This window comes from Salvelinus sp. IW2-2015, linkage group LG9, assembly GCF_002910315.2.
Source record: "Salvelinus sp. IW2-2015 linkage group LG9, ASM291031v2, whole genome shotgun sequence".
In the NCBI taxonomy this organism is placed as follows: Eukaryota; Metazoa; Chordata; class Actinopteri; order Salmoniformes; family Salmonidae; genus Salvelinus; species Salvelinus sp. IW2-2015.
In genome coordinates, this window is record NC_036849.1 from 988466 (window position 1) to 1003962 (window position 15497).

The 15497-nt window shown below is 40.9% G+C and overlaps 1 protein-coding gene across 2 annotated transcripts in view; it reads left to right on the forward strand.

Moving 5' to 3' along the window:
• The first annotated feature begins 3400 nt into the window (after window positions 1-3400).
• Window positions 3401-15497, forward strand: part of adck1 (aarF domain containing kinase 1) — a 167439-nt gene continuing 155342 nt past the window's right edge. Inside the window, exon 1 of one of the 2 annotated variants that reach the window (XM_023993906.2) lies at window positions 3401-3649. The gene's annotated coding sequence lies outside the window, so the exon portion shown is untranslated. The remainder of the gene's footprint in view (window positions 3650-15497) is intronic. The other variant, XM_023993907.2, reaches the window with a different exon arrangement.

A 15497-nucleotide genomic window follows, 5' to 3' on the forward strand; every position in this document is an offset into this window, starting at 1 on the left:
TGGCCTAATGTATAGATAATTTAACAAAAAATTAACACAACTTCTAAGAGATCAGATTTTTTGTTAATAAATAATTTGCTACAATGACACACTTAGTTAGCTACCCACGTTGTTCCTTTCTTTTAGCATGTGCACATAGTAAGTACACCGTCATGCTTTCGGGATACATTTATTTTCAGATTCCACTTCTTTAGTTGTGGACACTAGATCCCTACACTCCCTCTCTTGCTCTTGGTCCTCATCTTTGTAAGTCACCTTGAATTTGCACCTGTGTATTTTATCTGTTTTTTTTAATGAAAATATTTAGGTAACTCCATGACAGTAGCTAAAGCAAGGGGCTATATAGCAGCACACAAGTAAACTACAAATGCATGCTGGGCCAGGCATGCCCTGAGCTCGTGATGTGAGCGCTATATGGAGCGAAATTGGAGAGGCCGAGATGCTCCAGCCTTTGGGAATCTCGCTCTGCTCCTCCCTCCACTCCAGCTCCGCTCACATACTCTGATATAAACATCAAACATGCTGATATTTATTCCAATGTGCATTGTGTTTAAAGCTCAGAGCTATTAGCATTTTCTCAGAAAAATAGGTAAAAGTAAAAAAAGTGGATGCAATCTGGTATGAAGTATCTGGGGATTATATTGACATCAGAGTTGAATAAGATAGTCGGCATCAATATGCTTCCAGTTCTGCAAAAAAGAAATGGACAAGGGGAAGTTGTGAAATCTTAGTTTATGGGGGAAGATGTATTCAATTAAAATAGATGGTTGTTCCTAAGTTTAATTATAATTCAATGATGCTACCAATATGCATTCCATCATACATTTTCAAGCAGTGTAATGGTATTGTTAAGATATTATATGGGCAGGAAAAAGACCGTGCATCAGTATGCAGAAAATCCATACCCCTAAAGAAAGACAAGGGTTAGGCCTCCCAGATGTGGAACTGTACAATGTGGCTTTTGAGCTGTCCAGAATGGCTAAGCACTGGAGGAGAGAGGAGGTTGAGGAGAGATGGGTGGTTTGACAGCTCCTTTCGGACCATTACATATTCTATCCCAAAAAAAGATATTCAGAGCATCAATTCTATGCCATTCTAGGGCAGTGTGGTTGTCAATCCATAAAAGGATCAAAGAGTCTCCACAAAGACAAAGATACAATATGCTGCTGTATGATATAATCCTGCTATTTGTGTGGGGAAACTGTCAATAATGTGGGAAAAATGGGTAAGAGAAAGGTTCATACTTTGGGAGACGTGCACAAGAATGAGGTGTTTTTGTCATTTGAAGAAATGGGAAATAAATATAACCTTTGTGATATTGACCTATGGAGATGTATGCAAATGAAAAGCTGTGTGTCAACACTAGGTGGTGCCATTATGAAAAAGGCAATAATGTATAATATTTATTTTCTCTACCAGGCTCTGTATGATCAGATTCTTTATGTTACAAACTGCTTAAAAAAATTACGCCTATGAAAACTTGAGAATTGTGTGGCAAAGGGATTTACAAAGTGAGCTACATACTGTAAGAAGACATGGATGTATGTTATTTCAAATATTTGTCAAAATGTCAGACAAGCCAAGGGGAAAAGTATACAATTTAACGTTTTTCAATTCAAAGGTTACATAGGATGGGTTTATCACAGGATGATGTGTGTTGGCGATATGAAGGGGCAAAAGGAACTCTCCTTCATGCACTGTGGGAATGCCCAGATGTGCACCCCCTATGGGACAAAGCATTACAGATGGCATTGGATTGTACCTTGGTCACCAAGACTGTCTGTTGAGTAACAAGTCTGAAACAAGGGGGATTTAAAATATGATGTTTTAGGTATTGTATCAGTGTAAAGGCTGGTCGTGAAACATTGGAAAAGCTCTCATGAGCCCATGTTCACAGAGTGGATGAATATGTTGATAAAAACAACAGTGTATGAAATCATGTTAGAAAAAGGCTGGAGACAAATAATAAATTAATGGCACATAAAATAATAACATGGCTATGAAATAGCATATAATTTACCAGGAAGAAAATGTCCCCATGTATTTGTGTTTTTGTTTTCTTTAATGCGTTGGTTGTTTTGTGTTAAAGATGTTTTTTAATTTTTTAAATGGTCTCAGTTGAGAAGAGGGCCTGATACAGATTGTTAGGAAACTAACTGCAAAGTAAAGGTTGTGTAAATCCCCAGTGAATATCTCTGTGTGTAATCCTCTGCAGTACGCCTCAGCTACAGGCCACCTCCTGCTGAGCAGCGACTGGGTGCAAGAAAAAAAGCCACACTCAACAAAACACTCACCCACGTCCTCGCACAATACCCCAAGCAATTAAGATAAATTCTGTAATGATTTTGTTACTTCATCTTCAGTTTCATTTAACAGCAGGGTAAAAAAAGGGAAATTGTGTGCTTACGGCCTAATTGTACAGTCAATAGGATAAAAAGCATGAAAAGGGTTTGAAAAATCCTACAAAGAGATTGGAACTTGAAGGCAGGGTAGTAGTGAAGAAGGCCTGTTCAGTATTTATTCACATGGGAGATGAAAAGAGGGACTTTCAAGACATTGCTATTACTCAGCATGAAAAGTAGGGCCTACAGGAAAAATGTGTGTTAGTTATTGTACTTAACTGTGCTCTCTCTCTTTCGCTCTCTCTCTCTCTCTCGTGTGTGTGTGTGTGTGTGTGTGCGTGTGTGTGTGTGAGAGAGAGAGAGAGAGAGAGAGAGAGAGAGCGTGAGAGAGGGGAATATCTAACCTCTGTGTGTACTGTATGTGTGTGTGGATGTGTGTATGTGCACATGCACAAAGGTGAGTTTGTTTATTTTTGTCCACGCTGCATACACACCTTATCAGCAGCCCTAAACAAAATGGTATTGATGAAGGTAGGTAGGCTATAATCACCTGACAATGTACCATTCGGGAAGGCTCTATACCAAAACAGCATATTTGGATACAACTTCAAGTAAGCTCAATCACACGTAAAGTTCACATTTCCACGTCTACATAACAGCTCAGTAAAGCTTACCAAAATGTTGGGGAAGTGTGTGGAACTTTTCCTTGATAATGCCTGATGAACAATACATATTATTAGTTGACATAATCTTTTTTTATTGAGTTGCACCAAGTTGCATCAATCTAACTGCTGTGTTGAATATTCATTATCAGTGAAGTTATTAGGATAAACAGTTTTATATAAACGTTGAGCTAGCAAATATGTATTTTTATTTTATGCAGTATTGATAATCATTTTATTATGACGTATACAGTAAGGGCTTTGAATTTGTCTCTTCAATCTATTTGAGCTATTTCTATGTAGGAAATGAACACGTCGCTTGCTTTTGACGTATTCGCACGATGTGCTTATTTTTAGTCCTGACCGATTTATCTGAAAAAATATCTATGAGCTTTTGTGAAAAATAACAGAAGTGATTTGCAAATACTAGTGCATTAAACCCCCCAAAATGTATTTCACATAATTACAACAATAAACGTTGTTAAATTCCTATAAATCTAGCTGTTGTTCAGAACTCAAGACTTCAACCCCCATAATGCATATGGGCTTTAGTTTAATCGAAACTATAAACAAGTGACGGGTTGAGAGGTCGAAGTGAGAAACCGGTTGAATGACAGCACGGTTGTACGTTTGGCTGTGATTAAGGTAAAACATCTTACCGACATACAAAGTACTGGTTTTCAGTTATCCGATAGCTAGTTATGAATTATATTATTTCACCTAACGGATATGTTTGTTAGAACAGTGCTAGCTGTCTTGTTCCCTAACGCATGTTACAAAACGTCTTGCATAAGTGAATGCCATACTCTGTGTCTCACCACAGCCACTGTTCCATTATATTACACAGAAACCGATACTGGAAGTATTGAAATGTTCATTGATGTAGTCGATAGAATAAATAGCTGTGGCTCAGGTTGATGCCGCTGTCACCTACTGCGTGACTGTGACCAGTGATGTAGCTCGTGGTAAAAAAGGTTGGTAAACTATCAACTCGAGATAAGACGAACAACTACCGATATAAACCAAGACATTACATTTTTTTTAAACTGTTTGATTACACGGATTCTTTTTGGTTGTGTATGTGTTGCTTTACTGTCCAAATCAAATGCCTGGATAGCCTCTCTGTCTGCTTGTTTTCGCTCTTGCTTTGCTTACTGCATTACAGCCTGCCTCTGACTCACCAACCTGGTCTCAGAGCATTTTGTATTATTCTGTATGTAAATCCGAGCCACTCCATTTAGTATGATATGCTACGTTTTGTATGGTATGTATTAATTTGTGGATGTCCGTCACCCATTTTGTATGTTATGAATTGCAATTTGTATTATGTTACGAATTTGATAAACATAGAATACTGTATGTTACAAATTTGCAAAACTTATGATATGTTACGAATTCTAGCTAGGTGGCTAACGTTAGCTAGGTGGCGACTGTTACACAAGCCTACCAGACGAGTTAAATAACAGACAAGCTAAATAACTTCTATGCTCGCTTTGAGGCAAGTAACACTGAAACATGCATGTTCCGGATGACTGTGTGATCACGCTCTCCGCAGCCTATGTGAGTAAGACCTTTAAACAGGTCAATATTCACAAGGCCACAGGGCCAGATGGATTACCAGGACGTGTACTCTGAGCATGCGCTGACCAACTGACATTCTCAAACTGTCCCTGACTGAGTCTGTATTACCAACATGTTTCAAACAGACCACCATAGTCCCTGTGCCCAAGAACACTAAGTTAACCTGCCAAAATGACTACCGACCCATAGCACTCACGTCTGTAACCATGAAGTGCTTTGAAAGGCCAGTCATCGCTCACATCAACACCATTATCCCAGAAAACCTAGACCCACTTTGCAAACCGCCCCAACAGATCCACAGATGATGCAATCTCTATTGCACTCCACGCTGCCTTTCCCACCTGGACAAAAGGAACACCTATGTGAGAATGCTATTAATTGACTACAGCTCAGCGTTCAACACTATAGTGCCCTCAAAGCTCATCACTAAGCTAAAGACCCTGGGACTAAACACCTCCCTCTGCAACTGGATCCTGGACTTCTTGACGGCCGCCCCAGGTGGTGAGGGTAGGTAATAACACATCTGCCACGCTGATCCTCAACAAGGGGCCCCCTCAGGGGTGCCTGCTCAGTTCCCTCCTGTACTCCCTGTTCACTCATGACTGCATCTCCAGGCAAGACTCCAACACCGTTAAGTTTGCAGATGACACGACAGTGGTAGGCCTGATCACCGACAACAATAAGACCGCCTATAGGGAGGAGTTCAGAGACCTAGCAGTGTGGTGCCAGGATAACAATCTCTACCTCAACGTGATCAAGACAAATGAGATGATTGTGGACTACTGGAAAAGGATGACTGAGCATGCCCCCATTCTCATTGACAGGGCTGTAGTGGAGCAGGTTGAGAGCTTCAAGTTCCTTGGTGTCCACATCACCAACAAACTGTCATGGTCCAAACATACCAAGACAGTCAAAGAGAGCATGACAAAACCTATTCCCCCTCAGGATACTGAGAGGATTTGGCATGAGTCCACAGATCCTCAAAAGGTTCTACAGCTGCACCATCGAGAGCATCCTGACTGGTTGCGTCACTGCCTGGTATGGCAACTGGTCGGCCTCCGACCGCAAGGCACTACAGAGGGTAGTGCGTACGGCCATGTACATCACTGGGGCCAAGCTTCCTGCCATCCAGGACCTTTATACCAGGCGGTGTCAGAGGAAGGCACTAAAAATTGTCAAAGACTCCAGCCACTCTGGTCATAGACTGTTCTGTCTGCTTACACATGGCAAGCGGTACCGGATCGCAAAGTCTAGGTCATAAATAAAGGCTTCTTAACAGCTTCTACCCCCAAGCCATAAGACTCTTGAACAGCTAATCAAATGGCTACCCAGACTATTTGCATTTCCCCCCCTTTTATGCTGTTGCTACTCTGTTAATTATCTAATTGACTCATATACCGGTACCCTGTATATAGCCTTGCTACTGTTATTTTACTGCCAATCTTATTTTTTTACTTAACACTTCTTTTTCTTAACTGCTTTGTTGGTTATAGGGCTAATAAGTAAGAATTTCACTGTAAGGTCTGCACCTGCAGTATTTGGCGCATTTGACAAATACAATTTATATTTGATGATATTGGCCAGGTGATGAGAGGTGCGTGGATTCCTCTAGATGTGACCCTTGGCATTCAGGCCATATCGTTCAATCTTGGTTTCGTCAGACCAGAGAATCTTGTTTCCTATTGTCAGAGTCCTTTAGGCGCCTTCTGGTAAACTCCAAGCGTCCTGTCATGTGCCTTTTTACTGAGGAGTGGCATCCGTCTGGCCACTCTACCATCAATTCTTGATTGGTGGAGTGCTGCAGAGATGGTTGTCCTTCTGGAAGTGTCTCCCATCTCCATAGAAGAACTCTAGAACTTTGTCAGAGTGACCATCGGGTTCTTGGTCACCTCCCTGTCGAAGCCCCTTCTCCCCCGATTTGCTCAGTTTGGCCATGCGACCAGCTCTAGGAAGAGTCTTGGTGGTTCCAAACTCCTTCCATGTAAGAATGATGGAGCCCACGGTGTTCTTGGGGAACTTCAATGCTGCAAAAAAATGTTTGGTACCCTTCCCCAGACACAATCCTGTCTCGGAGCTCTATGGACATTTCCTTTGACCTCATGGCTTGGTTTTTGAGCTGACATGCACTGTCAACTGTGTGACTTTATATAGACAGGTGTGCCTTTCCAAATCATGTCCCATCAATTGAATTTACACCACAGATGTAGAAACATCTCAAAGATAATCATCTGAGCTCAATTTCGAGTCTCATAGCAAAGGGTCTGAATACTTAAGTAAATAAGGTATTTCTGTTTTAATGTTTTTGCTAACAGTTCTAAAAACCCATGTTTGCTTTGTCATTATGGGGTTTTGTGTGTAGATTGAGGACATTTTTTATTTAATCCATTTTAGAATAAGGCTGTAACAAAATATGGAAAAAGTGAAGGGGTCTGAATACTTTATGAATGCACATGTTTTTGAAATGTATTGGGAGGTCATATTTCAGATCACATCTCAAGTGACCTCTTATGAATATTCCAATAATTCCTTCCCTAGTACTTTTAGGTGATGAGGCTCTCTTGCCAACTACAAGTCAATTATAAAGATGCATTTGTTAAATTAGCAATTTATAGCTGATTAATTGTATAACTCTTAATTGGAAGAGTAATTCCCCTCCGAACAAACAAATGTTGCAAAGGAAGGTGTCCTCGTACATTCCGTGTGAAAGGATAACATACAATATACGGAAGAAACCTTCTGTGTTTGGGGAGACTTCATAGACCTACTAGATTCTGCTGTATAGAGTGTGTGCAATATGGGGAGACTTCATAGACCTACTAGATTCTGCTGTATAGAGTGTGTGCAATATGGGGTGACTTTTGATGTGGGGTTTTAAATATATATATTTTTTTTCTTCTATAAGTTGAATCGGTTGATTTGTAATAAGTGATGTATCTAAAACCTTATTCATATGTAAATACGATCTGAGCGCTCTATGTACATTTTATGCAGCTCTATTTTGTAAAAAACATTCTCACTGCAATTTTTGTATGTAGGCTTGTCTGTTGAGTTAGTACTGGGTGAATAGGGACCTGAGGGGACTGGGGAAAGGATGGGAGGGAGCCCTATGTGCAGTAAGAGTTCTAGGCACTCAGGGAGGGGGCTATACAACAAGAACAACTAGTTCCTATGTCTATGTACACTACCGTTCAAAAGTTTGGGGTCACTTAAAAAATGTCCTTGTTTTTGAAAGAAAAGCATTTTTTTTGTCCATTTTAAAATAACATCAAATTGATCAGAAATACAGTGGAGAGACATTGTAAATGACTATTGTAGCTGGAAATGGCAGATTTTTATCTGCCTAGAAGGCCAGCATCCCGGAGTCGCCTCTTTACTGTTGACATTGAGACTGGTGTTTTGCAGGTACTATTTAATGAAGCTGCCAGTTGAGGACTTGAGGTGTCTGTTTCTCAAGCTAGACACTCTAATGTACTTGTCCTCTTGCTCAGTTGTGCACCGGGGCCTCCCACTCCTCTTTCTATTCTGGTTAGAGACAGTTTGCGCTGTTCTGTGAAGGTAGTAGTACACAGCGTTGTATGAGATCTTCAGGTTCTTGGCAATTTCTCGCATGGAATAGCCTTCATTTCTAAGAACAAGAATAGACTGACGAGTTTAAAAAGTAAGTACTATGTTTCGGGCCATTTTGAGCCTGTAATCAAACTCACAAATGCTGACACTCCAGATACTGAAATCGTCTAAAGAAGGCCAGTTTTATTGCTTCTTTAATCAGAACAACAGTTTTCAGCTGTGCTAACATAATTGCAAAAGGGTTTTCTAATGATCAATTAGCCTTTTTAAAATGATAAACTTGGATTAGCTAACACAACGTGCCATTGGAACACAGGAGTGATGGTTGTTGATGGGCCTCTATGCCTATGTAGATATTCCATAAAAAATCTGCTGTTTCCAGCTACAATAGTCATTTACAACATTAACAATGTCTGAACTGTATTTCTGATCATTTTGATGTTATTTTAATGGACAAAATGTGCTTTTCTTTCAAAACAAGGACATTTCAGAGTGACCCCAAACAACATGTATGTGTACATACATACATACATACATACAGTTGAAGTAAGAAGTTTACATACACCTTAGCCAAATGCATTTAAACTCAGTTTTTCACAATTCCTGACATTTAATCAAGAAAACATTCCCTGTCTTAGATCAGTTAGGATCACCACTTTATTTTAAGAATGTGAAATGTCAGAATAATAGTGTAGAGTGATTTATTTCAGCTTTTATTTATTTCATCACATTCCCAGTGGGTCAGAAGTTTACATGTACTCAAGTAGTACTTGGTAGCATCGCCTTTAAATTGTTTAACTTGGGTCAAACGTTTCAGGTAGCCCTCCATAAGCTCCACACAATAAGTTGGGTGAATTTTTGGCCCATTCCTCCTACAGAGCTGGTGTAACTGAGTCAGGTTTGAAGGCCTCCTTGCTCGCACATGCTTTTTCAGTTCTGCCCACAAATTTCCTATAGGATTGAGGTCAGGGCTTTGTGATGGCCACTCCAATACCTTGACTTTGTTGTCCTTAAGCCATTTTGCCACAACTTTGGAAGTATGCTTGGGGTCATTGTCCATTTGGAAGACCCATTTGCGACCAAGCTTTAACTTACTGACTGATGTCTTGAGATGTTGCTTCAATATATCCACACAATGTTCCTTCCTCATGGCGCCATCTATTTTGTGAAGTGCACCAGTCCCTCCTGCAGCAAAGCACCCCCACAACATGATGCTACCACCCCCATGCTTCACGGTTGGGATGGTGTTCTTCAACTTACAAGCGTCCTCCAAACATAACGATGGTCATTATGGCCAAGTATTTCTATTTTTGTTTCATCAGACTAGAGGACATTTCTCAAAAAAAAAGTAAAACTTTTGTCCCCATGTGCAGTTGCAAACCGTAGTCTGGCTGTTTTTTGGCGGTTTTGGAGCAGTGGCTTCTTCCTTGCTGAGCGGCCTTTCAGGTTATGTGGATATAGATACTTTTGTACCTGTTTCCTCCAGCATCTTCAAGGTTTTTTGCTGTTGTTCTGGGATTGATGTGCACTTTTCGCACTAAAGTACGTTCATTTCTAGGAGACCGAATGCATCTCCTTCCTAAGCGGAATGATGGCGCGTGGTCCCATGGTGTTTATACTTGCGTACTATTGTTTGTTCAGATGAACGTGGTACCTTCAGGCGTTTGGAAATTGCTCCCGTGGATGAACCAGACTTGGAGGTCTACAATTTGTTTTCTGAGGTCTTGGCTAATATCTTTTGATTTTCCCATGATGTCAAGCAAAGAGGCACTGAGTTTGAAGGTAGCCCTTGAAATACATCCACAGGTACACCTCCAATTGACTCAGGCTAATTGACATCATTTATCAGAAGCTTCTAAAATCATGACATAATTTTCTGGAATTTTCCAAGCTGTTGAAAGGCACAGTCAACTTAGTGTATATAAACTTCTGACCCACTGGATTTGTGATACAGTGAAATAATCTGTCTGTAAACAATTGTTGGAAAACTTACTTGTGTCATGCACAAAAGTAGATGTCCTAACCGACTTGCCAAAACTATAGTTTGTTAACAAGAAATTTGTGGAGTGGTTGAAAAACGAGTTTTAATGACTCCAACCTAAGTGTATGTAAACTTCCGACTTCAACTGTATGTATGATATATATTAGTTGAATCTGTGTCTCCATTGGCCTGGGCTATTATTTGCATTCAAGACCAGTTTCTTTTCATTGCTCTGTTTGTCAGAGTAGCTACTCATTCCGGTCATTTGTGTGGTACGAAAATAGATTCTGCTAATGTCTTCTGTCGTGTAAAATAACAGAATTGCATGAAATGCATTTTATTAAAGGCTAAAATATTTTCCCCTATGTGGTGAAATCCTAAAAACAGCTCTGCCCAATTGTAGGTTATGTCACTAGGCAAATGCGATTTCATAGAAGCATGCAATGTTTTATTATAACCGAGTGGCTGCGGAACAGAAAAATCAATAGAAATTAAGCTTCTGCGCATGTATATATTCTATACTTTATATGCGTGGAGAACAGGCTACTCAGGCTAATGGTGCTCGTTTAATGAAGTTAGATCAAAGCAGAGTCAATGTTTGCAAGATCACATAATGATAGTATTCTACAGAACCCGAAATATTATAGCATCGTTTAATGTTACTGTTTGACAACCATCTGCTCTAAAATTCTCTCACTTTACATCACCCGAAACAACACTGTAGGACACTTGAAAAACTAAGATCTAAATGAATATCTCCATGAAACTGATTTCAGATCAATGGTTGGGATGCAGATGCTGCATGGACGTTTCACCGTTAAAACTTTGTACAGAACTAATAGAATGACAAATGCCAGAGTTCTGCTGACCACACCCCCTTGGTGTGACGCAATTGAAACGGTAAAACCAGGCTTTTTCCCAGAGACATGCAATTTCACCCTTGAGGAGGTAGATAATGTGTTGATTTCCCTACCAAACAAGGCAAGTGAATCAGATGGTGTCACTTATGAGACTTTAAAGGCCACAAGGCCCCAGCCCTCTCATGCATATCTTCAATGCCTGTCTGATTAATGGAAAGGTACCTGACTCATGGCTGGGTGTTCTTATCCACGGAATACTAAAAAACACAATGTTCCAGATAATCCATCTATACTGAACAATAATATAAACGCAACAATTTCAAAGATTTGACTAAGTTACAGTTCATAGAAGGGAAGGGTGATCCCGCAGGTGAAGAAGCCGAATGTGGAGTTCCTGGGCAGGCGTTGTTACAACGTGGCCTGCGGTTGTGGGGCCAGTTGGACGTACTGCCAATTTCTCTAAAGTGACATTGGAGCTGGGTTATGGTAGAGAAATGTACATTGCCAGAGAACTTAAATCAGCTCTGTTGGACATCCCTGCAGTCCGCATGCCAATTGCACGCTCCCTCAACTTGAGACATCTGTGGCATTGTGTTGTGTGACAAAACTGCCTTTTTATTGTCCCCAGCACAAGGTGCACCTGTGATCATGCTGTTTAATCAGCTTCTTGTTATGCCACACATGTCCGGTGGATGGATTATCTTGGTAAAGGAGAAATGCGCACAACATTTGAGAGAAATAAGCTTTTTTCAAAATGGGGACCAACACTATACATGTTGCATTTTATATTTTTGTTCTGTATACATGGAGAGACAATTCCCTCTTTCCCTTTGTCTGTAAAGTGTTCACGGAATGCTTGCTCGCCCACATACTACCATGGCTTTTAGATACAGGCATTCTCTCTCCCAAACAAAAGGCATAGACAGACAGAATGAATGAGCATGTTTTCTGCATAAAAACTGGAATTGATGGCTCAAAGCATGAATCGGCAAAGTTTTACACTGTTTTTGGACTTCAGAGATGCCTTTTGGTACTTTATCGCATAGTGTAATCGATGCACTTGAGGAAATACGAATGCTTCAGCCTTATGTGGACATCATATCCCATGTGTACGAAGGTTCTTTTCTCCAAGTTATATGTGGGAAGCAGCTGACTGAACCAATCCCTCTCTGGGTTGGCATAAAAACAGGCTGCCCATGGAGTGCTGTTTACTACATCCTAGCCATCAACCAGTGGCTGAAATGGCTATGCCAGTGTGCCCGAGCCCATGTGTGGTGACCGAACCCAGTGCAGGGGTATGATGACGATGATGACGTTCAGATCTCCTGCAGAGAGGAGCATGTTCTCAACAATATGCTCTCTTGCACAGATTACTTTTTGTAATGGTCTGGGCAGGAAATTAGACACAATGTGCAGTGTATGAAAGACGCAGTGGAGGCAACCGCTGGAACAAGCCCCCAACACTAGTGTTCTCTCGGCATGAAACATTACAGCTATCACGAACGTAAGTTAAATGTTGCTAGCGAGTGGGGGGGGAACAAGTTGAGGAGCTTGTCCATGAGTATTCAACCAGGCTTGAAATGATTGACATTTCCCCTCTGCCTGTGGTCATGAAGCTAGACGCTGTGAGAGAGGTGTCCTAGCAAAGATTCAACATCTGCTTGCCGATGTGCACATACCAAGTAGGTTCTGAGTGAAATTAATAACAACATCGTTCAAGCGGTGAGAAAGTGGCTGTGCTTAAACGCACACACCACGCGTGACGTTCTCTTCCTGAGCCCAAGAGAGGGGGTTTGTGTGTCCCGAATGTTGAGTGGATTTACACTGCTACCAGACTGACTCACCTGTTGAACATGCTCAACAGAGACGATGCGACAGTTGGGGAATTAGCCAGAGCCTCCCTCCTTCTGGACCAACGGAAGGGGAATGTGCCACTGACAATGAGGACAACTTCCTGGGCTTCAGGAGGAAGACAAATTGGACACTCGTGCTGCTGTCTTTGGAGTCTGGTCAGACTGGCCGGACCCGTGCAACCGGAGCTCAGATGGGCATGAACTGATACGCAAACTGAGCCAGTGACTGCCTCTGATGCATTTGTGGCAGACCTCTGTGTTGTGGAGGCTTCTGTCACCCATGACGGAACATCTCCTCCTACATCAGGGAAAACACTCCTCGGTATCAGACTGATGCAGCTATGGCAACACAGGCCTAAGTATGCAGGGGAAATGCTGCTCCAGACTGTGACACCTCTGTCTCCCATTCCATGTACTGTACCAGAATGCTGCCATTGGCGAGGATGTTCTCACCTCTACTGTTAAGCCGAGGCTGCAAGTTCTACCAACAAAATATAATCTCGCACTCTTGTACCCTGCAAACCATGACCCATTTTGTATTCTTCATGAGTCAAATGTAATGGATTCTGTTTCCCTTGTTGTGAATGGTTGCTGTTCATACAAGGTTTTGTACATTAACACATAAACACATACTCTTTTCACGCTACTGAGACAAACCGAGCCGAGCTGACCCCTACTGGGCTGACCTAGTTATGCATCCACCATAGTTACTAGAACTCTGTCACCATGACCAGTTGAAACCAGAGGTCTCTTCACAGTCCCCAGGTCCAGAACAGAGGCTGGGAAACACACAATATTAAATAGAGCCATGACTACATGGAACTGTCTGCCACCCCAGGTAACTCACACTTGACGGCATGACACGGACTGTGAAGAAACACACAGATATGTTGATGCATTTTGCATTGTATTATGTATTGYAATATGCATTGTATTGTGTATTGTATTGTGTATTGTAATATGTATTGTATTATGTATTGTATTGTAATATGTATTGTATTATGTATTGTAATGCGTATTGTATTATGTATTGTATTGTAATATGTATTGTAATATATATTGTATTATGTATTGTATTATGTATTGTATTATGTATTGTATTGTATTGCGTTTTGTATTGTAATATGCATTGTATTATGTATTGTATTATATATTGTATTATGAATTATGTATTGTTTTATGGATTGTATTATGTATTGTGTTATGTATTGTATTATGTATTTTGTATTGTATTTTGTATTGTATTATGTATTGTATTATATATTGTTTTATGTATTGTGGTCCCGTGTGGCTCAGTTGGTAGAGCATGGCGCTTGCAACGCCAGGGTTGTGGGTTCATTCCCCACGGGGGGGGATCAGGATGAATATGTATGAACTTTCCAATTTGTAAGTCGCTCTGGATAAGAGCGTCTGCTAAATGACTTAAATGTAAATGTAAATACATTGTTAGACATGACTGCCTTGTCGACCTGATAGACAGCGAGGTGAGACAGGTAGTCTCACCAACAGCACACATTTATAAACATTCTTGTGGTTAAGAGGATGATTTAATGTTGCTGATGATGCGTTTTCCTGTGTGCCAAATATGCCAGATGTTGTTGGGGGGAGGCCAGAAGGAGGTGCTCATTTTGGAAGTGGCTGCTCATTTGACGGCTGCATGGAGCAGGTCTTTGCCGACACGTTTCTTAAATACCAGCCCCTCGTGGCACGCTTGGACAGCCTCGGGTGTAGGTGCAAGCTGGTTGCACTGATATTTGGACGCGTACATTGGCTTACAGTGCGTGGCCTCCAGATTTTGGGCCTGCCAAAAACTAGGGCTGCTCTGTTTCAGCTTTTGTGGGCACCCTAGCTGTTTGGAGAAGGAGATGGAGGACTGCAATGCATACATGGACGTTTGGAATGTTTTTTTTGTGTCCTTTTTTTATGTAAATTTGAGATTCAAATGAAGTATTTAAAATGTGTGCGCTCAACATAAGACTGTCGTCATGCTCGTGTCTCTTCCATATGTCACTCAATGCCAGCCTGCTTGTGCTCATTTGAAGTGTGACAGTGGTGACTATTGCTTGAAACACTGGAGTTGTTAAAGAAATCTATGTATTTATATGCAGTAGCTGCTACATTCAGTGGCAGGGTATTGAAGATTGTCCTCTTCAAGCTACAGTAGTTGAATACTTGAATATTAGTTAATATTTAGAAACGCCACTTTGCATCCTGTTTACATCTCTCCCCACCTAGTCTTTTTCAAAGCTACTTTACATGAAAGTACCCTTTTGTGTTTGAAACTTTTGTATACGCTGTTTGTTTATTAGTTGAAGGGTTGAAAGTGCGAAGGGTTTGGAAATGGTTTATATACAGTAAATACTGAACAAAAATATAAATGCAACATGCAACAATTTCAAATATTTGATTGAGTTACAGTTCATATGAGAAAATCAGTCAAATTTGAAAAATTCATTAGGTCCTAATCTATGGATTTCACATGACTGGGAAAACAGATATGCATCTGTTGGTCACAGATGCATAAAAAAAAAATGGGCCTCAATCTCAACACGGTATTCCTGTGCGTTCAAATTTCCATTGATAAAATGCAATTGTTTTCGTTGTCCGTAGCTTTTGCCTGCCCATACCATAACCCCACCGTCACCATGGGG